We start from the raw sequence: 14,067 nt of genomic DNA on the forward strand, positions 1-14,067 counted from the left end.
TGCCTGGGATGTTTTCTCTTCACTTCTGCCTCCTAGCTTCCCTTCTTCCACCAGAAATAGAGTGGGTATTGTACACTGGGACCAGGTGTGAGAAAATCTGTAAATTGGAACCAAATTTTGGCCTGGTTACTAGTAGCCCCCATGTAATAATACCTATAGAGAGTGATACATGATAACATGGAGGCAAGATCAGATTTTATCTGGTACCACACCTGTATTAGGAAATTGGAGTTACCCTTGGTTTCTGTTTTGGGAAGAGATGCTCCAGAATAGGGAGTAGAATGGTGATCTAGATAGGTAGGTTAACCGTATTATGACACTAGAAAGATGTCGGATACATAGTAAATGCTTAACACATTTGTTGGATGTGTTGAATAGAAGGCAGTGTGCCACTGAACAGAAAACCTTTATGGATTACATTCTGCATTATTCCTTTCTGGCTGTTTTTGACACAGCACATAATGAACACTTGATAAATATTTGTTGAACAGTTGAAGGTATGAATGAATTTTCTGGCTTGAATAGCCACTTTCAGCTTTCTCCATGGAAGCAGAGATGGGTTGGGTCTCTGAATTTCTATCATATAACAAACAACAGAGTCCCAAACATAATGGCATGTTTAACAAGAATTTTTCAGTTTAGTTCAACAAGTATTTGTTAAGTTTTCTATTATGCTCAAGATGCTCTGCTGGGCACCCAGCATAATAATACCTGGCCCCTGTTCTCTCATTCTAATAAGAAGGACAAGATACGGTCATAAATAAATATTCCATAAAATAGAACATGAGGGCAGAAGACAAGTACAAAGTGCTAATCAAGGACTGAGAAAGAGAAGCTAATTTCCAAAAGAGGTTAGACTTATAAGGTCATAGCTGGATGGAACTTTGGAGGTCATCTAGTCTAACATCCTCATTTGATAGTTGAGGAAAGGTGACTGACCTAAGTAAACAATAGAACCAAGAATCTACCTCGGGTTTTGTGCTAAATCTGGAATGCTTTTCATTGTATCGCTCATCCTTCACATGACAGTTTGTAGATATCCTTAAGTAACAAAGGGTTTGGACCTTATTCAATCAGTCATCACTGGATAAGCACTAAAAGTCTCTGATGGGTGAAGAAGGAGACTAGAACCATGCTTTAGCATTATATTACTTCTGTAAAGGATAGATTGGAGTGGGGAAGAGTCTGGAAGCAAAGAGATCAGTAAGGAGTCTGGTGTGATAGTGTAGATAAGACCTGAATGAGGACCTGGATGATTCAGGTTGGAATGGAAGGTCTAATGGCAGAGATATTTTGGAGGTAGAATGAACAGGATTTGGAAAACAGCATGGGAGTAACGGTGACACAAATGGAGAATTTAGAGATCATTCTGAGATTTCAAATCAGAGTGAGAGGAGAATGGTGATCCCATTGACAAAAGTGTGTAGGTTAGGAAGAAGGAATCTGTTGGAAGGAAAATGACGTTTGTATTTTGATGATGGCAAAGGAAACCAAGGGTGACTTCTATAATAATAATAATAATAATAATAATAATAATAATAATAATAGTTAAAATTTACATAGTGCTTACTTTGGGCCAGGCATTGTACTGCACAGCTTACAAACACTGTCTCATCTGGCCCTCAAAACAACCTTGGGAAGTAGGTTCTATAATCATTCTCATTTTACAGATGAGGAAACTGAGACAAACAGAGGTGAAGTGACTTGTCAGGGTCACACGGCTATGAAGCATCTGAGGTTGGATTTGAACCCACATCTTCCTGCCTGTAGGACTGGTGCTCTATGTGCTGTACCACTTTGCCACTCACTATATGACAGCCAATATCTGGGTAGGTCAAGTGGAAGTGGAAATCAGTAACCTGCTATGTGACCTTAGGCAAAGTACCTAATTTTTCTGTGCCTCAATTTCCTCATCTGTAAAACAAAGGGGTTAGACTAGATGATTAGTAAAATCTCCTCCATCTCTGACAACCTTAAATCTATGAGTCAGTTTTTGCTTGAAAAAGCAGCAATAGAATAGATGCTCCATAACAGTGAGATAGACATCTACACAGCATGGAAGAAAAACACAAAACAAAACAACAACAACGAAACAAGTTGGAGTCAAGATGTTGTTAAATTGTTTCAATCATGTCCAACTCTTCATGACCCTGTTTGGGGTTTTCTTGGCAAAAATACTGTAATGGTTTGCCATTTCTTATTCCAGCTCATTTTACAGATGAGGAAACTGAGGCAAACAGGGTTAAGCAACTTCTTGGCTCTGTCACTTACTAAATACATACCTGTGAGAAATGCAGCTAAACCTCTCTAAGCCTCACTTTTCTCACCTCTAAAATGGGTACAATTATAGTCACTATCTTACAGAGTTATCAGGAGGAAAATGTTTTCTGAATCCATAGCGTGGATCTATATAGATAAGTCACTCCAGAAATGTGAGTTGTTATTTTTGTTACTGTAACAATCATCAAGGATTTTTCAGCTATGAAGGCTACTGAGCCCTGGGTATGTGGTTTTAGAGACTAGAATTATGTGGGTAATTGCATCCATTCTCTACTCAACTTTGACTGTTAAGATCTAGTTATGGGAACATATTAGGATGTTCTCAGTTCACTTGGGCCTGGAGGCAGGGGAAGGTTGATAGGATAATTTTGTGAAAATGATGGCAGTGGTGGCAAGAGGAAGCTGTGCTTCAGGGAGATAAGATACTAGATGCCTTTTCTGGAGGAAGCGGTAAAGAGTTATCAGACCAAAAATTTGGGGACAGCAGCTGTCAGGGGAGGGAGAACTCTTAGTGAGATGGAGCTGAAAACTCAATATGAAACCTATTAAAAACCTGGTGGCCTCTGATGTCTCCAAATAGGTTTGGAAATTCACCATGATGCATGGGATTAGAAACTAGAACCTTCGGTTTTTAAGCCTTCGCTTTGCCATTAACATGGTATTTTGTCTTTAAGAAAGTCATTTTCTCTCTCTGGGCCTCCATTCCCTTATATGTAAAATGAGATCAAATTAGATGGTCTCTTATGTTTTCTTCTAGCCTAACATTCTATGACACTAAGCCAGTTAGGCTACCACGAGGCATTTTTTAATGACCCATGTCAGCTATTCTCTTTCCCTAGCAGGAAAAGCATTTTTAAAATGGCCAAATTCCCTACCTCTACTCAACACCCCAAATTATGAAGAAATGGCCCATTTTGCTTCAAGGCCAGTGATGTGTCCTTTCATTCTCCTATTGGTTCTGAAGACTTTCCCTTTGAGATACACCCATTGGGATCACCAAGAGTGGTGAAACTGTGGAGGGTAAAGAGACAGAAATATTGGAGATGAAAGAGATCTCTTCCCTTGTCACTCCCAACTATATATCTTGAGCTTTCTAAGCTCAGCCTTTATTCATGTTATTCTACCTACCTGGGATATTCCACCGCACCCTTCGTCCCCATCTTTGCCAAACCAATTCCTTCTCATTCTTCAAGATTCAACTTGGGTCCTACTTTCTTCATGAATCCCACCCTGACTACCTCTGGCCACAGAATCACCCTCTGAACTCCTATAGGAAGGAAGGAAGGAAATAATAATTTATTAAGTGCCTATTATGAGCTTCACACTTTACAAATATTATCTTAGTAGATGCTCACAATAACTCTGCAAGGTCGGTGCTATTATTATCCCCATTTTGCAGTTAAGAAAACCATTTCCCTTTCACCAGAGTTCTCCATTTACTTTTCAAAAATGTTGTAGAGGGGATTTTATTTCAGGATTAGATGGCCTCTGACACCCTTTCCACATCTGGCATTCAGTGATCATAAAAGCTTAGTTTCTGGGAGCACTGAGAGTTTTAAATTGAACTTTAAAACCTCAAAGCTATGCCTCCCCTGCCCCAAAATGATTTTACCCAATGTTCTAACCTGTCAAGATGTTTTTGTGTGGTGACTCTCATCCAACATGTTAATTATCCATGCAATCAATATTTGTGTTTTTTACAAATTTTCTAAGTGTGCCAATTATTTTTTTACCTAAGCTACTGATAAAAATGTTAGGCAGCCTGGGATCAAACAACACCAAGCCCTGGTGGAATACTTCTTGCAATTTATTATTAACAATAATATATTATTGTGCTGTTTGGTTAAAAACATGCAAGTAGGTATCAAAATGAATGGTCCTGGAACATCTCTGCATAGGCTAAAGAAAACCTGATTCCACTTAGATTTTCTCAGCATGACATGTTTATCTTACAGTAAAGAACATGCTCCTTTCCACCCTTCATGTCATAAAACAAAGTAAAGGGCTTAGCAATACAAGTATTGCATTCTGAGTAGTCTGTCTCTATGCCCAAGCCTGCTGGTTGGTTTTGCCTGCCAAAAGTTTCTCCTCATTCTAGTCCTTCCTCCACTCAGCTGTCAAAGTATTTTTTTTTATTTCAATTTTTAAAAAATTTTCCAAAAAATAATCAATTAATTGAAATAAAATTTATGGAATAAAACAAGCATTTCTATAACATAGTATAATTTAAAAGGTGATTACACATGAAGTTATAATTTTATTATATACAACTTGCTATTCCTATATAAGTTATAGTATAAATTTCTTTTTTTTTTCTTCTCACCCCTATACCTGCCCAAGAGATGGCTACCATTAGAAACAAATAGCACAGGTCTGACATGATCATTGCATCTTCCTCCTAGACAATAAACTCCAGTGGCTCCCTATTACCTCCAGGATCAATTATAAAACCCTCTCTTTGGTGTTTAAAGTCCTTCATATCTTGCTGCCTCTCCCAGACTTCTCCATCTTCTTACATGTTACAACCTCCACCTCAACCCCCAGGTACTCAGCGATACAGTGATACTGGTCTTCTTACTCTTCCTCACATAAGACACACCATCTCTCAGCTCCTGGCATTTTTTTTAAGGCAGTTGGGGTTAAGTGACTTGCCCAGGGTTACATAGCTAGTGCCAAGTTTTCAGTCTGAGACCAGATTTGAACTCAGGTACTCCTGACTTCAGGGCCGGTGCTCTATCCACTATGCCACCTAGCTGCCCCTGGCTCCTGGCATTTTCAATGACTCCCCCCATGCCTAGAGTGTTCCCACTCCTAGTCACCGTCTCTTGGATTCTACGCCTCCCTTCAGGTCTCAGTTAAAACCCTATGTTCTACTGGAAGCCTTCCCCTGTTCTCCTTGGTTCTCATGCCTTCTCCCTCTCGTCATCTCCAGTTTATTTTGTATGTGACTTGTTTGTACGTAATTGTTTGCATGTGATCTCCCCATTAGACTGTAAACTCCTTGAATGCTCCTAAAGCTTTTTGCCTTGTTCATCCTTCATTCTTGAAGGGGACCAGTGACATGGCAAGAATGATGTCTTGACTTGCATGTGAATTGGATTTAAATAAGGCAAAGCTGTGCAGTCTTTTGCCTTGTGTTGCATCCCAAGCACTTGGCACTGTTCCTGGCACATAACATGTATATAATTAATGCTTGTTGACATAGTGAGCTGAGGCTGAAATCAAATCTCCAGTTCCAGGTATTTCCCCCCTTAATCCACACCTTCAGAGAGTATTCAGAGTCCAGACCTTACCAGAGCAAGAATCCCTGAACAACCATCCCAAGTAGTTATCTCAGTGTCCACCAGAAGACTCTAGCCATGGGTAGCTCAGTATTTCTCAAAGCAGCCCCTTTCACTTTGTAATATTTCAAATTTTTAGCAAAGTTTCCCTTATGTTCACTTCCAACCCACCTCTCTAGAGCTTTTGTCCCCTACCTTTTGGGATGAAGAGGGGGTGACTCTAATTCCTCTTCCATAAGGCATCCTTTCCCCTAATTCTTCTCTCATTTTTTTTATTTGACCTTTTTTTTTTTGTCTTCTCACAGGTCTCAGAATAAGACCTCCTCACAGAATGGTGCATGCTTCCACAACCTTCATCAAGGTCATTAACCATCCTGAATGGTGGTGCCCAGAACTAAGAATATTCCAAATTGAGCTTTCATGCAGGGTGATGCTAGTCTAGGTGCTGCACCCAGTGTCCTCTGGGAACTCCCTGTCTAAGACAGACACATTGACATGGAGAGGCAGATGGAGGGTAAACATAAAAAATAAACATTTTTTGGGGTGGACAATAGGGGTTAAATGACTTGCCCAGGGTCACACAGCTAATAAGTGTTATGTGTCTGAGGCCAGATTTGAACTCAGGTCCTCCTGAACCAGGGCCGGTGCTCTATCCACTGCACCACCTTGCTGCTCCCTAAACATATTTTTTTTAAGTCAATACAAAACCAGAGAAGAACTAATTTCAGCTCTCCATCAGAGAGAAACAAAATCTGGGTTGAGGGGAAAGGAGAAATGGTTTCTGTCAGTCTCAACTCCCACACTAATGAAAGAGAAAGAGATGCAGAGATAATTCAGATTAGAGGGAAATATAAAAGCCATTCTTTTTATTAATAGTACAATTAAATGGACCTTTATTTCATTTGCATTTTGCTTTAGTTGAAGCCAAAGGCAGCTTTAGTGTGCTATTGAACTTAGTATCTGAAGATTCCCGTTCTTTTATTTACTAAATAAATGTATGATAAAATCACTTCACTCTCCAGGGCCTCGGTTTCCTTATCTATAAAAATAGATTGGATGTTCTGTAAGGCATCTTTCAACTTAAATAGATTGTGTCTAGACTAGAGATTCTTAATTTAGGATCCATTTTTTGGTTTAAATATTTTGATAAGCTGTTTTTTTTTTCTGTATATTGGCTTTGTTTGTAATCTTCAGCATTTCATCTGATGCGTTTAAAGATGTGATTCTGGGAAGGAGTCCATAGGCTTCACAAGACTGTCAGAGGGGCTCATGACACATACATAAATTTAAGAACCCTGGGCCCAGCCTCACATAAACACTTGACAAATTTTTGTCATTGTTGAATGTTGAAATGAGGTAACATTCTCTGAGCTTACAATCCAATTCAACAAACATATGTTAATTACCTACTATGTACAAAATACCATGCTAGGCTTACAGTGAGTGACTGGAGTGAAAAGGTGCCCAGGTGCATGGTGGATGGCAGGAAAGAAGTCAGCCTGGCATTAAGGGCTGGCCACAAATAATATACAAAGAGGAGGATAGGTCAGCAAGCATTGAGTGTGGACATCCCTCCCCATCTCAGACTGGCTGGCCCAGAGCCAAAAGTAATTAAAATGTTATCATTGGATAGAGAGTTAAGTCTCTGCTATTTCCTGTGAGATGGAAAGGAAGAGAAGAAAGAAGTTAAAGCCCTATTAGAGTGTGGAGTAGGAGGAAATTAGATAGCCGGGTGCTAGTGAGGTGAGCTGTGGAGGAGGGAGGGAAGGTGTTGTTGGGATGAATGCCGATGACTAATAATACAGAGCATATAGGTCGCACAGACTTCTAGGCAGGAGAGTGCTGCCTCTCTCTGTCTCTGTCTCTCTGTCTCTGTGTCTGTATCTCTCCTTCTGTCTCTGTCTGTCTCTCCTCTTCTGTCTATAAGTTTCTCTGTCTCTGCCCCTTTGTCTTTATTTCTGTCTCTGGACCTGTCCAACTCTATTTCTGTGTTTGTCTGTCTGTTTGACACAGTCCTGGCTCTACCTGCTGCTCCTCGGGCTCTTCTCTCTGTCATGGACTCTGATAGGGGTGGGGGCAGCCACCATAACCATTTCACCAGATCTTTCAAATTGGGGTGAAAACCAGAGCAGGAGTGAAAAAGTGTGGGAGTATAACAACAGGAAACCGGGTTTCCATGATGGGTTGGCTACCAGGGCCTGAAACACACCCTCCTTCCTCCTTATCTACTTCACAATCCCATGACACCTGGAAAATATTCAGTGTGTTCCAAAATTACTGTTCCTTCCCCTACCTCAAGGCTGATAGGCCCCTTACCCTAGGAAAGGCTAACCACTCAACTTCTGTTCTTAAAAGTCTCTAGCAACGAAGATCTCATAGTCTCCTTTGGTCATTAACATGGCAGGGTCATCATATGCCTTAGAAATAAGGGAATTCTTCCTAATGTTTAATAGTCTACTATGCCATGTGTTGAATAACATTAATAATAATAATAGTAATAATAGCTAGCATTTATATATCACTTACTAAGTGCCAGGTATTGCTAAACGCTTTGCAAAAATTACTTTATTTGATCCTCAATATTTGATCAATAACCCTGAAAGGTAAATGCTATTATTATTCCTATTTTACAGTTTAGGAAACTGAGGCAAATAGTTTAAATAACTTAACCAAGGTGTTGAAGATGGATTATGAGTGGGCAGTGATGAGAGAGCTCTCAAAGTAGGTTTGTCCAGGGTTCTGTGAGGTCTTTGTGGCTTGAGAGGATAATTGAGACCTGCTTATCTACCCAGGGACTAAGGAGCAAACTCCCAGTTCCCTCTTTCCCAACCCAATCTCTAACCCCTTCACACATTAAGCCAAGCTGTGTCCCGCACTTATTGAAATGGTGACCATTTTAGACTTCTCTCCATTTTCATTTCTTTCTCTTTTTATTCTCCTTTTTCTCTTTCCCTTCCCCTTTCTTTCTAATTGTCTTTAGCTCCTTCCTCTCCTTGGTTCAGTCTTGCTGAATGAAAGCCCCCGATTTCTCCAGGGCCATTTTGTTCTATGCGGACGGGTGCAAAGTAGAGAAGGGGAGGGCTGGAAATCTCACCATGGGGCCCCTATTTCCTGAATGGAAAGCAGGGCGAAATGTCAGGTGCCCAAATAGAAGCAGGTCCTCCTCCCCCTGAGAGGGCTTATCTTCCTCTCCATTTTTCCCATGCTTGTTGGAGGCCACTTCAATTGACCTTGAAGGTGCTCTAAGAAGTAGATATATCTCCCTGGCAAGGCTTTAGGCAAGGATACAGCCTATAGTTACCACCTTTGAAGAAGGAGAGTCCTCACCTCTAAAATGAAGGGAGGAAAGAAGAGTAAATAAACTTGATAATCCCTTCTAATTTTAAATCTTATGATTTGGCTTTGGCTGCCTGCGCTTCACAACACTGGGGATTGGAAAGCCTTGCTCATGCCTTTCCTCTGGCATTCTTGCTACAGTCTCAACATGTATCAGTAGTTATAGATGACAACTACACGCTCTTTCCCCTGCTCAAATAACCCTCCTTGACTGCTGGAGATCCTCAAGTAGCCTGGCATAAGGGCATAAAGCATGTGCTGTCAGGACAGAAGACAACAGACTTCCATCTCAGGCACACTTTTGTGAAGGGGCACCTTCTCTGGCCAAAGGGGGCAACCCCTTCTCTCCACTATGGGGAGTCACATCTGTTAGATAGAGGCAGTGGGGCTTCCTGGGGTCTCCCCTCTGTGCCCACAAACTCTTCAAGCCACCCCCTAGGGATCTCCCTGGTCCCTTATCTTCCCTTTATTCACTCCTAGGGGTTTCATTTTCCTCCACTCCCCAGGGTCACAGCTGGGGCTCTGGGAAACTCCAGTGGGCAGATCTTTCCACCTCCCCCAATCTCTCCTCCTGACCCTCACCTCTAAGCTAACATGTTCACACCCTAGTCCAGACAGGTGCAGGTCCTCTTAGACCTCACCATAGCCAGTTCTACATTTCAGTCTCATCTACATCCTCCCTAATATAAAACTCCAATATCTCTTGTTGTATCTTAACGTTATTTCCAAACATTCTCAGATCTGAGTCTCACTAGCTATGTGACCATGGAGAATCACTTTGCTTCTCCAAGGCCCAGTTCCCTCACCTGTGAAATATAGAAATGTGGACAACAGTGCATACCCTATTGAACTCCCTGAGTCTTTGCAAGCACCTTATAGTGACAGTTGGAATGGGACTTCTTATTCTCAGCATCTCTCTGAAATCACTTCAGAATGAATAGTTTCATTAACTCTAAAGCAAAAGGAAGCTCATTTTACCTTTTCCAATAGGTTAGAGATCAAATTTGGGAATCGATACCCATTGGAAACATTTCATAGTAGATAATGACCATAAGGGGCCAGATTCAAAGAAACAACCAGCTGGGAGAGGTGCTAAATGCCAGTGAGTCCATGAGATCTCTGGTGCTACAACAGATAGAGTATTGGGCCTGCAGTCAGAAAAACCTAAGCTTAAATCCAGCCTCAGCCATTTACTATCTGTGTGACCCTAGGCAAGTCAATTAACTTCTGTTTGCCTCAATTTCCTCAACTGTAAAATGGGGATTATAATAGTACCCACCTTGCAGGGTTTTTGTGAGGGTCAAATGAGATAATATTTGTTAAAAACAAACAAAAAAACACAGCACAGTACCTGGCACATAGCAGGTGCCATATAAATGCTCATTCCTCCTTTACTTCTTCCTTCCTTGAAAATCTTGAGGAGTCAGAGAAATCATTTTCTATTGGTGATAGTCCTTCTCAGAGAAAGAGGAAAGAATAAAATGGCCTCTCAAGATTCCTATCAGTTCTAGGTATCATGGTAATACTGATAGCTATTATTTCTATAGTGCTTTAAGCTTTGTAAAACACTTTACAGGTATTATCTTATTATGTTCCCACAATAACCCTGAAAGTCAGGTGCAAAATATTATTATACCCATTTTACCGCTGAGGGAATAGAGGTTAAAGTGACTTGTCCAGGGCCACACAGCTAGCAAACATCTGAGTTTAGATTTGCATGACTTTAGGCCCAGGGCTCTATCCACTGAGCCGCCTAAGCTGCCTATATGATTCGAAGGGGTAAAGCATGAGGTAGTGTTCTTTATTTTGACCCTCCCCTTTCCTCAAGAATACCTTAAAACTCAGTTCCTTTCTCCCTCCAGAATCAACCTTACCCAGCTCAACATAGGTAAAACCACAAACAGTCTTTCAAAAAGACTGCACTCACCTGTCCTCTGGGAGGAAACTGGATCAGAGAGAAGGGGATCTGGGGAGGAGGGTCCCACACCTTCCCCAGAGTAGGTGCCAAGTTCAAGGCGGCAGCTGAAGGTCATGGTATGTGTATTGCCTCTGTGTCTGTCCTCATTCAGTAGCTGTCACCAGTGCCACTGAGAAGGGGAAGCGGAAATGAGAGAAGTCATACAAATATGCTCTCACAGATCCCACCTCCCCCACCCCTGCCACATCCTTTGCCCTAGTGCAGGAGACTAGAGAGGAGAAAAAAAGCTGCTGCTTGAGTCCCTATACTCAGAGCCACTGTATGTCTCCGGCCAGGGCTTCGTCATGGTCAGCTCAGACACATAATGGGTCCCTCCTATGGGGAGGTGGGATACTCAAGGGGCAGTTTTATAGGCTCATAGGACTTAAGAACTGAAAGGAATCTTAGAGATCATTTAGTCTGATCCTTTTGTTTCATGGACAAAGAAACTGAGGACCAGAGACAGAAAATATTTTTGCCTAGGTCATACAGAGAGGATTTTTTTTTTACTTTAATCATGGGTTTTAGTAGTAGATAAGAGACACAGAGGACATTTCAATAGAATGTAAAACTCTTGAACGCAAGAATTGTTTTGTTTTTTATCTTTGTAACTGTTACTTGCATTCAGTAGTAATTGAATTACACAGTTACTTGCATTCAGTAGGCACTTAATGAATGTTTGTGGAATGGAATGGCATGAAATGTAATATTGACAGAACAGAGATTAGAACCTAGGTCTCCTGATTTCAAATTTAGGGCTCTTTTCTGCTGAATAGCACTGCCTTGACTATACTAATCCTGCCCCATGGGAATACTTCCCTAGTGTCTAACCTGAATTTCTCATGCTGCAAATGAAGTTGTTGGCATCCTGCTCTCAGCTGGGATGGAGAACAACTGCTCAATGAATTTCTAGTCATTATAGTTTCAATTTAAGTATAGCATCTTCTCAGGGGCTGCCTTCTAGTTCCCAATCAAATGTTTGGTTACCAGGGGAGCAATTACATAGGGTTCAAAGAACTCAGTGCTTCCACACAGCCAAAAACTATGGCTCATGATACCCCACTAATGCATTTACTTTTAATTGTCAGCCAGTAGATACAATTAACTCAAAGCCAAGGTATTTATTGGAATGATATGGTAAAAACAACCAGCTGCACACTATGTGGAAGGCAAAGCAGGCAAGTCAAGCTACTAGCATTATTGTAACCACCACCTTCCCTTAGACCTCAGTAAAATTATCCTATGGCTTTGAATAAAAGAGCCTTGGGAAGAGCAAGGCCCTCCAGACTACTGACCCTACTTAGAACCTACATGGAAGGGATTAATCATTATAAAACATGGACCTACCTTCCTTACCACCATCAAAGCCAAATTCTAATCAATTGATATCAATGAGCAACTAGATCAAAGAACTCTGGGAATAGCAACATCCCCTCAGACAGGGTAGCTCTGTCCCCTTAATCATTATCTAAGAAAGTAAATTCCGTGGAAAAGGGGCCAATCATCCCTACCAACTGCCTACAAACTTCTGCCTCAGGGGAAGATAAGCTAGCTCAGTTTAAAGGAGGTATGGGAGGTTGATGGCTACTTTTCATCCTTAAAGACCTTGCCTTAAACCCAATTCATTTTAGCTCTCATTGACTGGACAACAATAGGTCTCTGCCCAAGTAGAACTTAATGGTTATTTTTTGGGCCTTGATGGCTCTGAGTGAATGCAAATAGAAATTATTTTTCTTTTGGCCAGAAACCCTGAGGATCTTCCCCTGACAGTTTGATTTTTTTTTTTAATTAAAGGGGCCATTCCTTGGCTCTCTTCTTCAATAGGCCTAATCATTGAATGAGTGTTGCCTCAGTCAAAATGAGAACTTGGAAAGATCTTAACTTAAAAAGGCCAACGTCTCCCACTGCATCCTGGGCCATCTCTAGTCTTCCAATCTATATCTGGCCTTTGGACTCAGATGGCTCTGGAGGAGAAAGTGAGGCTGGTGACTTTGCATAGTCCTCCCTCACTTAAAACCAATTCATTTTCAAGTCATGGCATCATCTTCCTAATGTCTTCTTCAAATGAAGGACAAACCACAATACAAGCAAATGCCAGACTCAACAAACCATGACTATCACTTCTACTGCCTCCCCTCCTATCTCCATGGAGATACCTCAAGACCCTGAGATAGCAATGCCCCTCAAGCTATCCATCCTCCTTCCAGCCCAGGTTCTGTAGCCATCAGTGAGGAGATCAGTCACTGTGGAGAAGGCCCTACCTTCCTTGTGGTTACCAAAACCTACTGCCAGTCAACTTCCACTCATGAGTATCTAAGCCCAAAAGCTCTAGGAATGGTAATATCCCATTGACCACTGGACCTGCCTCCATCACAGCCCCTTTAGCTGTCAACCTAGGGAGTAATTATCTTATGGAGATGTGACCTGGCAAGGGCTTCTGCTGATATTCTGCCTCGTCAGCAGCCACAATGATGGAAAAACCCAGAAAAGAAAGCTCTTGGCACTGTCAGATGGTTCAACATCAGAAACAGATATGATTTTATCACTAGAAATGAAATTAAAGATGTATTACCATCTTCTCTGCAGATTATATAGTCTAATATGTGACATCATAAACAATTTTATATACACATATATGTGTTATTTATACCATTGGAGTTGATTATGATATACGTTGTGAGTTGTTGGTCTAAACTTTATTTATGCCAAACTATTTTCCAATTTTCTCAGCAGATTTTGCCAAACACTTAGTACTTATTTGAATAGTTATGTTCTTTGTGTTCATCAGGCATTATGCTATTATGTTCATTTGTTTCTGGATCTTACATTCCTAATTTAGCCCACTGATTACTTTTCCATTTTTTAAAACTGATACCAAAATAGCTCTAATAATTAATACTACAGAAATGGTCCTGTTAACCCCACACCTCTTTTTTCATTATTTCCCTTGAGATTCTTGATCTTTTGTTCCTCCAGATTTTGTTATTATTTTTTTCAAGCTCTATAAAATAACTCTTTGGCAGTTTGATTGATATGTTACTAAAATAAGTGAATTCATTTAGGTAGTATTGTCTTATAATTATATTGGCACAACCAAACCATGAGTAATTTATATCTCCAATTACGTAGGCCTGTCTTTATTTTCATAAAGCACTTTTTTGTAGGTGTGTTTATGTAATTCCTATGTGTATCATAGTAAGTGAACCCACATAC

At 40.8% G+C, this 14,067-nt stretch overlaps 1 protein-coding gene across 1 annotated transcript in view; it reads right to left on the reverse strand.

The window, feature by feature from the left end:
* TESPA1 (thymocyte expressed, positive selection associated 1) overlaps nucleotides 1-10,986 on the reverse strand; it is a 46,193-nt gene extending 35,207 nt beyond the window's left edge. Inside the window, 2 exon segments of the mRNA XM_020979453.2 lie at nucleotides 3,409-3,547; nucleotides 10,825-10,986. The gene's annotated coding sequence lies outside the window, so the exon portion shown is untranslated.
* Between the last annotated feature and the right edge of the window lie 3,081 nt (nucleotides 10,987-14,067).

This window comes from Phascolarctos cinereus, unplaced genomic scaffold (genome assembly GCF_003287225.1).
Source record: "Phascolarctos cinereus isolate Bilbo 61053 unplaced genomic scaffold, phaCin_HiC Scaffold_1;HRSCAF=81, whole genome shotgun sequence".
NCBI classification, from domain to species: Eukaryota; Metazoa; Chordata; class Mammalia; order Diprotodontia; family Phascolarctidae; genus Phascolarctos; species Phascolarctos cinereus.